This window comes from Ursus americanus, chromosome 33 (genome assembly GCF_024610735.1).
Source record: "Ursus americanus isolate L20-20 chromosome 33, mUrsAme1.1.p, whole genome shotgun sequence".
Lineage (NCBI taxonomy): Eukaryota > Metazoa > Chordata > Mammalia > Carnivora > Ursidae > Ursus > Ursus americanus.
This window is the reverse complement of record NC_142159.1, coordinates 32,301,386-32,315,744: the sequence shown is the minus strand read 5'-3', so window position 1 is coordinate 32,315,744 and position 14,359 is coordinate 32,301,386. Positions and strand designations below refer to the sequence as shown.

General features: G+C 51.3%; 1 long non-coding RNA gene across 2 annotated transcripts; it reads right to left on the bottom strand.

Moving 5' to 3' along the window:
* Positions 1–4,052: 4,052 nt before the first annotated feature.
* On the bottom strand, positions 4,053–13,744 carry LOC123780115 (uncharacterized). 2 transcript variants are annotated; one of them, XR_015722717.1, is made up of 9 exons: positions 13,433–13,744; positions 12,815–12,839; positions 12,119–12,183; positions 11,496–11,526; positions 10,538–10,614; positions 9,919–9,943; positions 8,038–8,126; positions 6,141–6,212; positions 4,053–4,263 (listed from the first exon to the last, which is right to left on the bottom strand). It is a non-coding gene; the product is annotated as an uncharacterized LOC123780115 (long non-coding RNA). The 2 variants fall into 2 exon arrangements; XR_015722716.1 differs by lacking the exon at positions 4,053–4,263 and having other exon boundaries at positions 5,936–6,212; positions 13,433–13,743.
* Between the last annotated feature and the right edge of the window lie 615 nt (positions 13,745–14,359).

Sequence of the window (14,359 nt, the reverse complement as noted above, 5' to 3'; positions counted from 1 at the left end):
CAGCTGGATAAATGCTGGGTTCTCAAGGTGCAGTGGGGATGCCTCTGCCATTTCCCTTCTCAGCCATCACTAATGGATAACAGAACAAGTCTGCCTTGCTGACTAGGACAGAGAGCACAAAGAGAAGGTGCAACTCTCAGCCTGTGACACCCCTTCCCCCTACCTCCCCCTCCTCCACATCTGCCTCTCAGGGGATAGGGCACTAGAGCCCATACTTCCAGGCTCCCTGGCCCCATCATCTGTGCCTCATCAATCTCTGGGACCTGGGGTATGCACATGACATGCACAGGGCATGCCCAGAGGACAGACCCAGGGCAGAGGCCAGAGCAGCTCCAGGAGGTGGGAGTCCTGGTCCCTGGTACAGGGAGTGTGCACTAGGAGAAGAGAGCTCGGCTGTCCGGGTGCGTCTCTGGCCCACACATATTCCCTGCTCTGTTCCCTGGGGAGGGCGTGCCTGGCTCTGGATACCTTTCAACAGCACAGGCTTTGGCCTTGTGGCGGATGGATGAGGAGTAGGTCTGCTGCTCTCCCCGGGGGCAGCTGTCACACCTGCACAGTGAAGTAGTGGATGGGGGGGGCGCCATCGCTGCCCGGGACCCACTGGAGCTGGAGGCTGTGCACAGTCACTTCTGACTGTGACACCAGGAGTTCTCAGACGGCGGGGGGGGGGGGCACTGGACGCTCTGCAACCAAAAAAGAACAGACCAGGGACACGTGACCGGCTGCTTCTCCAGGAAGGCACCATGTCAGCTCAAGCATAAGGACGCGGGCTGCCCATGAGGGCAGAGAACAGGGAGGTCATTCCCAGTTCCGCAGGCACCTGCGGCTCCCTCACGGCCAATTCTGGACCTGCCCCAGCCTGGACCTCATGGGAGACCCTGGCTTGCTCCCAAAGCACTGCTCTCTCCTGTCGGAGACAGTCGGACAGACAGGAGGATGAGCCCACATGTGCTCCGTGGCAAACACACATCCCTACAACATCTCGAAGTTGACACCTGGGCTCTGCTGAGCACATCCAGGCCCCTGTGGACTCTCCCTGTGATCTCAGGCTCAGTGCATCTGTCATGCTGACTCCTTCTTCCTGGAAGCCAACCCGAGCCTGAAACACAGACGGTGTCCCACTCGGCTCCTCCGGGACGTGTCACCGCCACTCTGTCCCCACAGTGCTGGCGACTGGGAGTGCAGAGCGCAGGGAGCGGGGACCTGGCTCCTGAGCGTGGATCGTTCCCAGCATGCATCTCCCTGTCCCATCAATTGCAGCAGAGAAACCCCACAGAGGAAGGAATAATTGATTAGTTGTTTATCATGAAGAAAGTGCTGAATTTCCCTAGGGGGCTGCATCAACTCTGGCAAGAGCCTTTGGGAGAGGCACTCAGGGCCCTGAGCATGCCCCGGACAAGGGGGAGCCTGAGGATCTGGGCCAAAGCTGCAGGAGGGGTTCTCCTGGTGCCTGTCCCCGGTCTCGCCAACCCCACCCCTGTGCTGGCAGCTGCAGGTCAGACAGCGCTATGCGCCAAAAGCCAGGGGCCAACTATGCATGGCTGTCTCTCCACCCACCTCAAGCTTTGGCGTCTCCAGTGACTTCAAGGCTTCCTTCCTCCAGTTAGCAGTAGAGGAAACCTTGTCAGAGGAGGGGCTGTGCATTTGTCTTCATCCTTGGGGGACTGAGGCTCGGCAGTTGGGGTCGGGGGACTCACAGCAGGCTACGGCCTTCCCCTGGAAGGTGTGGAGCCCTGGAAGCTCCGAAGCCACAGATGGGGGACACCAGCGTCCCCCCGTTGGCCATCGCAAGGGTCAGCCGTGTGCCTGGGCCAAGCAGCCCTGTCCTGAGCAGCTGGGTGTTCCAGCCAGGGCGGCCTCCGAGCAGGTGCCAGAGCTCAGTGGGCCCTTCCACCTTGTGGGGCATCAGCTTCCCCAGCTGCTCAGCCTGCTTGTGAGGGAATTTGAGAAAGCAGTGAGCCGCAGTGCCTGGAAGGTGGCCAGAGCGTGGCACGGGCTCAGTGCACGCTAGGCTCCTTTGCCTTCTACCTTTTGTAGGTTTCGGATCGGCCCTTGGGATGGTTTTCCAAGCACTCTGGGCTCAATTCATGCCTCCCTAAGACTGTCTAGATCTTCTCCTAGAGTGATCCCGCAGGCCACGGGGACACTGGCTCACGTTCTGAGTGCAGCCATGGCACCAGCTCTGTCCCCGGAGTTCTGCGGGCCATTCTGGCCCTCAGGCTTCCCAAGAGGCCACCAGGTGAGTGCAGGGAACAGAGAGGGGAAGGGCTTTGCCTAAGGTCACACAGCTCCAGAGCCTGATGCTTGGGGACTCCCAGAGCCCACCCATCCCACCCATTTACTCTGTGCGCAAGCACCTTCCTGTCATCCTCTTCCCTGAGACCTCTGGGTCTGGCCCTGATCTCCCAACCTGGAGTTGGGGAGGCCCTGGGGAGGGAGTCTACTGAGGCAGATTCCAGAGTGAGGCTGGAGGGCATGTCAGGCGCTCGCTGAGATGGGAACCCACAGCAGATTTCTGTAGGTGGAGGAGACTGAGTGTCTGTGGAGGGTGTCCACGTCACGGCCTCACAGCTGTGTCCCCGGCAAATGACTGAATCCATCTGGGCCCCACTTCTGTAGAACTGGGGCTCACAGCACTTTGTTCCCCAGGCCTTTGTGAGGATAAACCAAGACAATGTACAATAAACATCTCACCAGTGCTTGGAACGGAAGCAGTGTCCGTGGAGACAGATCTCCCTATGACTGCTGGGTAGAAAACTTGTTTATTGAGCCCCTGCTGAGCTGGGCACCTGGTTTTGAACATCAGCCATCAAGTGCCTGGCTTCAGGGAGCTGCACTCCAACAGGATGACTCAGAGCCACCCTGGGCCAGTTACACAACCTCGCTGAGCCGCGTCTCCAGCTTTAAACCTTGGACATTCCTGTCTTTCTGGTAAATGGGCTGTGCAGACATGCGACAGTGCAGGGCCTGACCCAGGAAGCCATGGACCCAGCAAGTTCATGGCTCTCATTTAGGCCCAGCTCTCCTCCCCACAGCACCACAACAGTGGACTTGGGCCCCGGGATCGTACGTCTCTTCTCAGTGGTGATGACAGTGGCCACCAGCAGCAGCCCATAGTGGTGTTTCATCTTGGCCAAAAGCCTGAAGATGTATGCCAACTCCAGGGCCAGCTTGGCTGCTGTGAACTGCCTCACTGTGGTCCCCACTTCCACCGACGCAAACGTGCTGGGGCTTTTGCTGGCCAGGCGGTAGGGGATCTGGTACCCTGTGGACAGGGCAGGAGGACCACCCTTTGGTCACATCAACCCCCTCGGACACCCGCATTCCCGCCACCCAGCCACCACCGCTCTGCTTTCTTTCCCCGACATTCTTCCTCCTCTGCCAGCATCTGAGAGGGAGGGCACAGCCATGTTGATGGATGGAGACTCTGAGTGCTGGGCCCCCATGACCCTTGTTCCCCTTCATCCTTCCCGCCACCAAGATGTGGACAGTTTCATCTTCCCCAGGGCTGTTGGAGCTGAGAGAACATGGCAGGAACCAACCAGTGCTCCTGAGGGGCAGGCCCAGTGCTCCCTGCTTTTTCTCTTCCTCCTCACCCCTCCTGCCACCCCCCCTTATCCTCCCAGGGCCCAGGGCAGTGCCTCCTCCTAGAATGTTCCTTCAAGTGTGCCCTTCTCCCACGGTTACATGTCTTTCCTCTCAGTCATCCTCCCTGTCTGTCCACAGATCCCAGCTTTGGGAATGGGAGCTGGTGCCAGCTCAGCATTGACTCCTGCTGTCGGCCCCTCCTCTGCGCCCACCCCCAGGAAACCCCAGCGTGGCCCCCATCTTGGGGGTTCCCCTGCAAATAATAACCCCCTGCCAAGGAAGCAGTGGGGTGCATGTTCTCAGTTCTGGGGGGCTTCCGCGGCTCTGAATGGCTCCTGAAGTTCCTTGGTTTTCAAGGGATTGCAGATGATATGTTATGAATGACCAAGCCTCCCAACCAGGCTGTGCCAGACCGTCTCCACGCATGTCTGAAGAGGCAATGCCAACTGTCAGACCCAGCCCGGGACCCAGCTGTGCTCCTGCCCTGATTAAAACCAGAGCTGGTGGGGTGCGGTGGCATCCACAAACACAGAAGACAGCCTACCTGCTCATTGACAGATGACGTGGGCCTCAAAGTCAGGAAATCATGGGGTCCAGAAAGAACTTGTGTTTACTCAATAGATGTGTGCCCCACGAACCCAGAAAGTTCTGGATCAGCAGAGGGGCTTCTTGGGTCTGTGACAGCAAGGGCAGAGTGGTGACAGCGGTTACTGTCCCCATGGACTGTGCTCAGTCAGCCTCCAGGCCTCCCGGTTCCCTTTCTGCAGCCACCTATCACAGTCCCTCCCAAATGTCCCCTGGGGGACACACTGCCCCTCCTGAGGACCATGGCTCCACAGTCGGACCCGCAGCAGCTTGCCTCCCCTGGGCCTCTCTGCTCTGCACTCTCCTCCCTTCTGTTCATCAGCAACAGGCAGGAGCCTGTTTGGGTCCATCCAGCCAACTCCTGGTGGACCTGCCATCCCAGAGCCGACCTAGGAAAAATTCCTCAGCCCCTCAAACTGTGAGGAGTGCCCTCCACTCTCTGTTCTGCTCACCACCTGCTTGTTCACAGGCCACATGCCTTGATGAGACCCTGGACTCCCTGGAGACCTGGAAGGCATCTGTCTTGGCCTCCCCGCAAAGTCCTTGGAGTGGCAGGGTTTCAGGGCCCTGAAGTGGAATCATGCAATATTGGTCTTTCTCTCCGTGCTTTATCGCACAGAGCATAATATGTTTTCAAGGTCCGTCCATGTTGGGGCATATTTCAAAATTGAATTCCTTTCTAGACCTCCAGTTAATAAAAGTGTATCAATATTGTTTTGCTAATTATAACAAATGCACCACATCCATATAAGATGTTATTAGTGGAGGAATTGGGGTCGGGGGGCGTGGGTTATGGGAACTTTCTATGTTATCTGTTCAACTCTTAGATTTGTCTAAACCTCCTGTTGTCAATAATGCCTATTAACTTTTTAAAATCTGAGAACACTCTTTCAGGGAGCGATCTGTGTCAGCCAATATTGGTTCGAACATCAGCTAAAGGTCTGTACGTTAGCTAAAGATGTTGTTTACTGGTAAAGGTGAGCCCATTCTTGAGTTAGAAATGCACGTTGACTGCTGGAGTTACAGCGATACTGACTGACTTGATCATTTGCCTTTGCATACAGAAGAGAAGAAGGTGGCTTCACATTTTGATGGTTTTCTCTTACATACGGGTCACTGAATAAAGTAGCATCATTCTTCTTGAATGAACCTAATGAGTCCATTCCCACGGTACCTTCAACTGGGTCATTGGTAGGGTGCCCCCTGTTGTTTGGCCAGAGGCGGAGTTTTCAGAATCACTGCCTGGGGTCAGGTGATACTCTTGACTTCAGGCAGGAGCCGCGAGCACCTGAGAAAGTTACGGACACCCCTCTGTGTCTCATTTGCCTGTTCTGAGATGTTGAAATGTGACTGTGGCCTACTTATTAGAATTATGTTATGAGGCTAAAAGTAAATAAACACAAGGAAAGCCTTAAGAAAAATAAAATAAATGACTGGTGTTTCATAATCACCCTAAGTGTTCAATCACTGAGCGACTGCAAGAATAAGGTAGACACTTGGTGGTGGTGGAATCCAGAGAGGGGACGTGGATGGCTCCACAGTAAGAGAGGATGGACGCTCACTCTTAGCTTTACATGGGGAGGATGCTTTACTGCTCGTGGACAATACCTGTTACCATCTCCTGTAATCCTCAAGTCAGCCCTATTGAGGTGGGTGGGGGCAGAGCAGGGGCTGTAAGCCATATTCTAGTGGGAGGCACTGAACCGTAGAGAGATTAAATGGCATGCCAAGAATTACCAGTCGCTTTTGCCAACATTAGAGATAGATTTCTTACAGGCTTTTTCTATTTATGCACTTCCCACCAAAGGGAACACTGTTCTCATTTGGGGCAGACGTAGCAATTCCTCCAAGTCGTGTGCCTGAATCATCACAAGTGGCCTCGGTTTGGAGCTGACACAGGAGTTGGAATGTCCAACCTTGGTGATTCATTTCATTTGATGAAATCGGAAGTTCCCAGAGGGATGTACCATGGGGGGTCCGCGGACAGACGGCACATCCAGCAGTCAGAAACCCAGGAGTGACGTCAGGGATGTTCTGACCTATCAAGGGTAATAATTAGTAGAATGATTAGAATAAGAAAACGGGAGTAAAGGGGTCATTCTGGGTGAATGGCAACAAGGGTTTATGGAAAATGAGAAGAATTATTTTAACTGAGCAGATACAAAACAGAAAAAGAATCAAATGGGAGTCTTGACCCAATATCTTGTGTGGAAACTGCCCACTAGCCATCACAATTTGCCTGTTCTGAAAATCTTGGGGCAGCTGCCTGCTTCTGAAGACTGGCTATTTCCAGAGGATCTCTGAGAAGCCTCAGTTTGAGTAGCCCTCTAATTGTGTGAAATTCTGATTTTTTAAATTATTTTATTTATTTTAGTGGAGACATGTGAAGCCAAGGGTGAACTCCCAGGAGTTATACTGCTTTGTTTTTAACAGTACCTGAAGGGGTCCCTTCAGGGGATGTGTAAGGGCAGTTTTTCTCTGATGTCTCTGCCTGAGGTTGAAGATCATGAAGAGGCTTCCAGGAAGATTTCAGGAATGGAGGCCTGAAGCTGTTGGTGAAAACCTTGGGCACTATTACAAGAGCTCTTTGCAATATGCTGCCATGTCTGCACGTAGTAGGGTAGTGCAATCTAGTCTGGGTAGTGAAATTCCTAGAGATAAGGAACTTCCAGCTACTCATTTAGTGGGAGAGCCCGTGTGTTCCCAAGGGAATAGACTGGAGAGCCATCATCGCTAGTGTGTATTTGCACCCAGGGAGCTCACAGGTTTCTGAAAGTTTTGCTACTTTTAATGGAAGGATGAAAATGTTTTGCCCACTTGAAACAGTTTATGTCTTAAATAATGAACTGTGTTCCAGCAAAATTGTAATTTCTTGTGAAACTCTATATTTCTTTTTGGCCAAGTAAAGAGAACCCTTTTTAGAGGCTTTTTTGTTCTCTGGACAAAGTTGGAGATCATTCACACGTTGTATAAGAACTGAATTACAAGGGAAACTTAGATTTCCTTTTTCAGTCTTGATCGAGCACATGGGAAAAGGAGAGGGGCCTTCAGTGAACTCCTGGGCCATGACTGTCCAGGTATGCCACTGTTCTGTCCAGGAGAGAAAAAAAAGGATATACCCTTCTGGTCTCTTAGTGAAACAACTTTGGATTCAGAATTTCTTTTGGAGGCCTCAACATAGCATCCAAAATGTGCTGCCCATTGGGCTTCCTCCTTTCCGATGATGCTTCTCAAATGAATGATTTTGCTCCAATCAGGTTGTCTAGAGTTGGCCCTGAAAAGCCAAGTCATCGTTGGTAAAGTCGTGGGGAACAAGAATTCGGATTGTGATGAATGTACACATGAGCATCAGACATTTTTTTCTGGAAGAGGAGAGGGGTTAGGTTTAGAGGATTCCCAAGAGAGCTGGTGACAGTTGGTAGAAATAGAACATTTGTGCATCTCATGCCTTGGGCCCCAAAAATGACAGGGCTGAAGAGAGAGATGATAGATTTGAAGATCCAAGAACATCAAGTGCCGGGAGGAGCCCAGGTCCTGCAGGAGGAGGATCATAAAAAACAGGAAAGAGGAACTTGGCCAAAGCTACAAAAAGGACCTTCTCAGTAAGAGAGAGGAGACGGGTGCCTGGGTGGCAAAGGCGGGTAAGCATGTGACTCCTGATTTCGGCTCAGGTCATGATCTCTGGGTCCTGGGGTCAAGTCCCATGTCAGGCTCTGCCCTCAGTGGGGATTCTGCTTTGGGGTCTCCCTCTCTCTTCCTCTGTCCCTCCCCCACTCGTGCCATCTCAGTCTCTCCCAAAATAAAATAAATAAATCTTTACCAAAAAAAAAAAAGAGTATAAAAATGAAAGAGGAAATAAATTACATGCGGATGGTGGATCTATGGGTCCGAGGCTTCGCATCCTGCGAAGTCGTCTTCCTTACGGACGACAGTGGCCATCGTCATGGCCTGGTCTTGGGAAAGGAAAGGGGACAATCAGGGTGAAGTGAGGACTCAGGCCACTGCCCCCGGGATTATGTCCCCGACCCCAAAACTCAATGCTGCCCTCAGCTCCGCAGTCCCCCCACCTCACCACCCATGGGGCCGTGATCCCTTTACCTCACTGATGAGAAAGGCATCCAGGGTCTCTGGGCCCTTCCCAGCCCTCAGATTTCATAACTGGGACCAGGAAGCAGTGCCTGTCAGCCCATTCTTTCAAGAGGCAGCCACGGTGGTGCCCATGACTTTTTGTCCCCATGATTTCCTACCTTCCTCTGCTCCCTCCTGCTACCCTCCCTCCTCTCTCCCTGAATCATTAATTCCTTATTTCCCTTCTCCTGTCACCTCCAACAACCAGACTGTTCTCTGCAATGGGAACAGTGGAGGAACGATCATGGGTTTACTGACACGCTCCCTAGTCAATCAGTTGATCAATGAGCCAATGCAGCTAACATGGAGGCGGCTGCCACGGGCCTGGGGTGATGCTGGGCCATGAGAGTGACCATCAGCTGGGCAATCAAGTAGACTGCCCCATGCCTGGGCTCATCTTGGGCACTTGACACACACTTCCTATTGATGACAGCCCGTAAGCGTCCTAGCCCAGAGAGGAGATGAATGTGACAGTAGAGGTAATGGTACTTGTCCGAATTCCCCTAGTCTGTCAGTGGGGGGACGGGCATTCTCCAGCTGGTGTGGCCACATAAACACCAGTACCTGCAGTGTTCACCAAAGACCCTGAGACCTGGAAGGACTAGGGGAGGCCCCGAGCAGATGGATGGAAGGTCCGATGGTGGGCCGTGACCACGATGTGGGGACCAGGCCCGTCGCTGTCAGTGGACTCTGACAGGAGCAAAGACCCCGGCCCCGCTTCCCAGAGCCTCTGTCCTGGGCCCAGTCAGTCCCAGGAGACCAGCTCAGAGGGACCGTGAGAGCCAGTGTGTGCTGCCAGCCCAGCAGCCTTCACACAGGCCTCTAGAATTCCCGTCAGCCAGGGAGGGTCTCCGGGCAGCTGCATATGAGCCTCTCTCTCATGGAGCCAAGTGAAGGTCTTGCTCTGCTCCCAGTATAAGGGATGTGGTGAGGAGAAGAGAGAAATGTGCTCCAGGATGTGCCTCTCACCTCACCTCTGCAGCAGAATGCCTCGGGGAGTATTGCTCGCTATGAATGGGGTTAGAGCATATGGAGGCATTTCGTTCCCAGGCATGAGCTGAGGGCCACCGCTTGGCCTCCCGCGGTCATAGGGCTATAATGTGTGCGCTGTGACGAGATCTCTTTATCTCGTCTTTTCATTTCTTTTCTTTTAATTTCTTTTCTTTCTTTCTTTCTTTCTTTTTTTTTTTTTTTTTTTGAGAATGTGGACAATGGACATTGTTCAGTGGCAGTGGGATACACCTCCTGGAGCAATATGCAATCTCTCTCTCGCTCTTTCCATCTCTCCCTCTCTGCATCTCTGCATCTCTCTTTCTGTGTCTGACTCTCCCTGTCTCCCACACAAAATCACACACTCACAATCACACCACATAGAGCCACAAAAGACACCCCAAGCCCAAGCCTCACGCACACACACCCACACCACACACAGGGAATACAATGCCTTCCTAGGACTGTAGACACATGGACACACTTTTTCACCTGGGAAATCTCCTGTCCACCACACCCCCACAACCCAATCAGGGCGGCTCGCCAGACTGAGGATTGCAAGGATGCCCCACCTGCATTAACATCTAGAGTTGTGTCTCAGGAAGAGGCTGATTCCAGAATACGTACCGCATTCACCAGATGCTCCTGTCCCCTGCAGGTACAGAAAAGAGGACACCGTGAGGCTCAGGTCATGCTACACACTGTCTGTCTGCATGAGCTTTATTTCCCTCAATGACTTTAGGAACCCAGATGGAACACAGTGGTTGAGTCCAACGACCCCAAAGTAAGTGAACTGGGGATGCCTTAGGAAGTTGTTTTTCCTGGGGGACATGTCTGTCCAGTCCATTCAGGATGGTGACTACAAAATGCTTCATCCAAGCAGGAGAAAGTGTTACTGAGGGACAGGATCCTACCACAGCGTTTAGAACCACGTTTGGTGTCGCCAATGGTAAATGTCCTCTCGAATCAGCTAACGGTTGGCAGAGACAACCACTCAACGCTCTCCCCACCAGGGAAATTCCATATGTAGAATCTCAAAAGTATATATAGCTTTTTACATAAAATCTGTATATGAAAATAATTTCATTTCCATATACAAGCAGTTGACATTAGGAAAATGATTTTTGTTTTAGTATTATGTTCAATTCGCAAACACAGTGTATACTGTCTGAATTTCCTCTGAATTTGATTGGAAAGAAACCCAGAAAGCAACATTTGTTCCTCGGGGATAGACAGGCGAGCTCACCTTGTCAGGAGGCAGGCCCTCCTCCTCTGGGATCCTCTGATACAGCCAGGACCAGACAGCGCCATCATCAGTCACATCTAGAAGGACACAGAGCACCTGTCAGCGTATTGGTGGTGCTGCTCAAGAATGATGCGGGGAGGGGGGCCTGGGTGGCTCAGTCGGTGAACCATCTGCCTTCAGCTCAAGTCAGGACCACAGGGTCCTGGGATCGAGTCCCGGATGGGGCTTCTGCTCAGCAAGGGTCTGCTTTTCTCTCTCCCTCTGCCCCTCTCACCTGTTTGTGTTCTCACTAACTCTCTCTCAAATAAATAAAATCTTAAAAAAAAAAAATGCCTCGAGGTGTATTGCTCACTATGAATAGGATTAGAGCATATGGAGGCATTTGGTTCCCAGGCATGGGCTGTATGCCCCGCTGGACCTCCCGCAGTAATAGGGCTATAATGTGTGCGCGGTGATGAGATTTCTTTATCTCATCTTGTCTTTTATTCTCTTTTCTTTTCTTTCTTTCTTTCTTCTTCTTCTTGTTTTTTTTTTTTTTTTTGAGAATGTGGGCAATGGGAATTGTGCAGTGGCAGTGGGATACACCTCCTGGAGACATATGCAATCTTTCTCTCACTCTTTCCATCTCTCCCTCTCCCTCTCTGCATCTCTCTGTCTGTGTCTGTCTCTCCCTGTCTCCCACACAAAATCACACACTCACAATCACACCACATAGAGCCACAAAAGAAACCCCAACCCCAAGCCTCACGCACACACACCCACACCACACACAGGGAATACAATGGCTTCCTAGGACTGTAGACACATGGACACATTTTTTCACCTGGGAAATCTCCTGTCCACCACACCCCCACAACCCAATCAGGGCGGCTCGCCAGACTGAGGATTGCAAGGATGCCCCACCTGCATTAACATCTAGAGTTTTATCTCAGGAAGAGGCTGATTCCAGAATACGTACCGCTCTCGCTGGTGATGGTTGAAGGTGTCACCTGCAGGTACAGAAAAGAGGACACCGTGAGGCTCAGGTCATGCTACACACTGTCTGTCTGCATGAGCTTTATTTCCCTCAATGACTTTAGGAACCCAGATGGAACACAGTGGTTGAGTCCAACGACCCCAAAGTAAGTGAACTGGATGCCTTAGGAAGTTGTTTTTCCTGGGGGACATGTCTGTCCAGTCCAATCAGGACGGTGACTACAAAATGCTTCATCCAAGCAGGAGAAAGTGCTACTGAGGGACAGGATCCTACCACAGCGTTTAGAACCACGTTTGGTGTCGCCAATGCTAAATGTCCTCACGAATTAGCTAACGGTTGGCAGAGACAACCACTCAATGCTCTCCCCACCAGGGAAGTTCCATATGTAGAATCTCAAAAGTACATATAGCTTTTTACATAAAATCTGTATATAAAAATAATTTCATTTCCATATACAAGCAGTTGACATTAGGAAAATGATTTTTGTTTTAGTATTATGTTCAATTCGCCAACACAGAATATACTGTCTGAATTTCATCTGAATTTGATTGGAAAGAAACCAAGAAAGCAACATCTGTTCCTCGGACAAAGAACTTCTAGCTCACCAAGGCGAGAGGTGTGCCTCCGGCGCTGTCTCCTTTGATGGGATCCAGGGCTTCCTCCAAGGCATCTAGGACACAGAGTACCCGTCAGCACATTCCTCTTGTTGCCCAAGAATATTCATGGAATGTTGCTTGATATGGACACGAGGCTGGGGTGTATGGAGCCAGCTGGTTTCCAAGCATGGACTGAAGTGCCCCTGCTGGGCCACCCACTGCAGTAAGGCTCTAAAGTGCGCAGTGTGATGACATGGCTTTGGAGAAGGGTGACATCATGCAGTATCTGTCTGACATATCTCCTGGAGAAACACCATTCTCTCTCTTTCTCCCCGTCTCTGTCTCTCTTTCTCGGTCATCTCTCTCTTTGTCTTTGTCTCTCTGTCTATGTCTCTCTGTCTTTCTGTCATTGTTCCTCTCTCTCTCTCACACACACACACACACTCACAATCACACCACATAGAGCCACAAAAGACACCCCAAGCCCAAGCCTCACGCACACACACCCACACCACACACAGGGAATACAATGCCTTCCTAGGACTGTAGACACATGGACACACTTTCTCACCTGGGAAATCTCTGTCCACCACACCCCCACAACCCAATCAGGGCGGCTCGCCAGACTGAGGATTGCAAGGATGCCCCACCTGCATTAACATCTAGTGTTTTGTCTCAGGAAGAGGCTGATTCCAGAATACGTACCGCATTCACCAGATGCTCCTGTCCCCTGCAGGTACAGAAAAGAGGACACCGTGAGGCTCAGGTCATGCTACACACTGTCTGTCTGCATGAGCTTTATTTCCCTCAATGACTTTAGGAACCCAGATAGAACACAATGGTTGAGTCCAACGACCCCAAAGAAGTGAACTGCGGATGCCTTAGGAAGTTGTTTTTCCTGGGGGACATGTCTGTCCAGTCCATTCAGGACGGTGACTACAAAATGCTTCATCCAAGCAGGAGAAAGTGTTACTGAGGGACAGGATCCTACCACAGCGTTTAGAACCACGTTTGGTGTCGCCAATGCTAAATGTCCTCTCGAATCAGCTAACGGTTGGCAGAGACAACCACTCAACGCTCTCCCCACCAGGGAAGTTCCATATGTAGAATCTCAAAAGTACATATAGGTTTTTACATAAAATCTGTATATAAAAATAATTTCATTTCCATATACAAGCAGTTGACATTAGGAAAATGATTTTTGTTTTAGTATTATGTTCAATTCGCCAACACAGAATATACTGTCTGAATTTCATCTGAATTTGATTGGAAAGAAACCAAGAAAGCAACATCTGTTCCTCGGACAAAGAACTTCTAGCTCACCAAGGCGAGAGGTGTGCCTCCAGCGCTGTCTCCTTTGATGGGATCCAGGGCTTCCTCCAAGGCATCTAGGACACAGAGTACCCGTCAGCACATTCCTCTTGTTGCCCAAGAATATTCATGGAATGTTGCTTGATATGGACACAAGGCTGGGGTGTATGGAGCCAGCTGGTTTCCAAGCATGGACTGAAGTGCCCCTGCTGGGCCACCCACTGCAGTAAGGCTCTAAAGTGCGCAGTGTGATGACATGGCTTTGGAGAAGGGTGACATCATGCAGTATCTCTCTGACATATCTCCTGGAGAAACACCTTTCTCTCTCTTTCTCCCCCTCTCTGTCTCTCTTTCTCGGTCATCGCTCTCTTTGTCTTTGTCTGTCTGTCTATGTCTCTCTGTCTTTCTGTCTTTGTTCCTCTCTCTCTCTCACACACACACACACACTCACAATCACACCACATAGAGCCACAAAAGACACCCCAAGCCCAAGCCTCACGCACACACACCCACACCACACACAGGGAATACAATGCCTTCCTAGGACTGTAGACACATGGACACACTTTCTCACCTGGGAAATCTCCTGTCCACCACACCCCCACAACCCAATCAGGGCGGCTCGCCAGACTGAGGATGGCAAGGATGCCCCACCTGCATTAACATCTAGTGTTGTGTCTCAGGAAGAGGCTGATTCCAGAATACGTACCGCATTCACCAGATGCTCCTGTCCCCTGCAGGTACAGAAAAGAGGACACCGTGAGGCTCAGGTCATGCTACACACTGTCTGTCTGCATGAGCTTTATTTCCCTCAATGACTTTAGGAACCCAGATGGAACACAGTGGTTGAGTCCAACGACCCCAAAGAAGTGAACTGGATGCCTTAGGAAGTTGTTTTTCCTGGGGGACATGTCTGTCCAGTCCATTCAGGACGGTGAC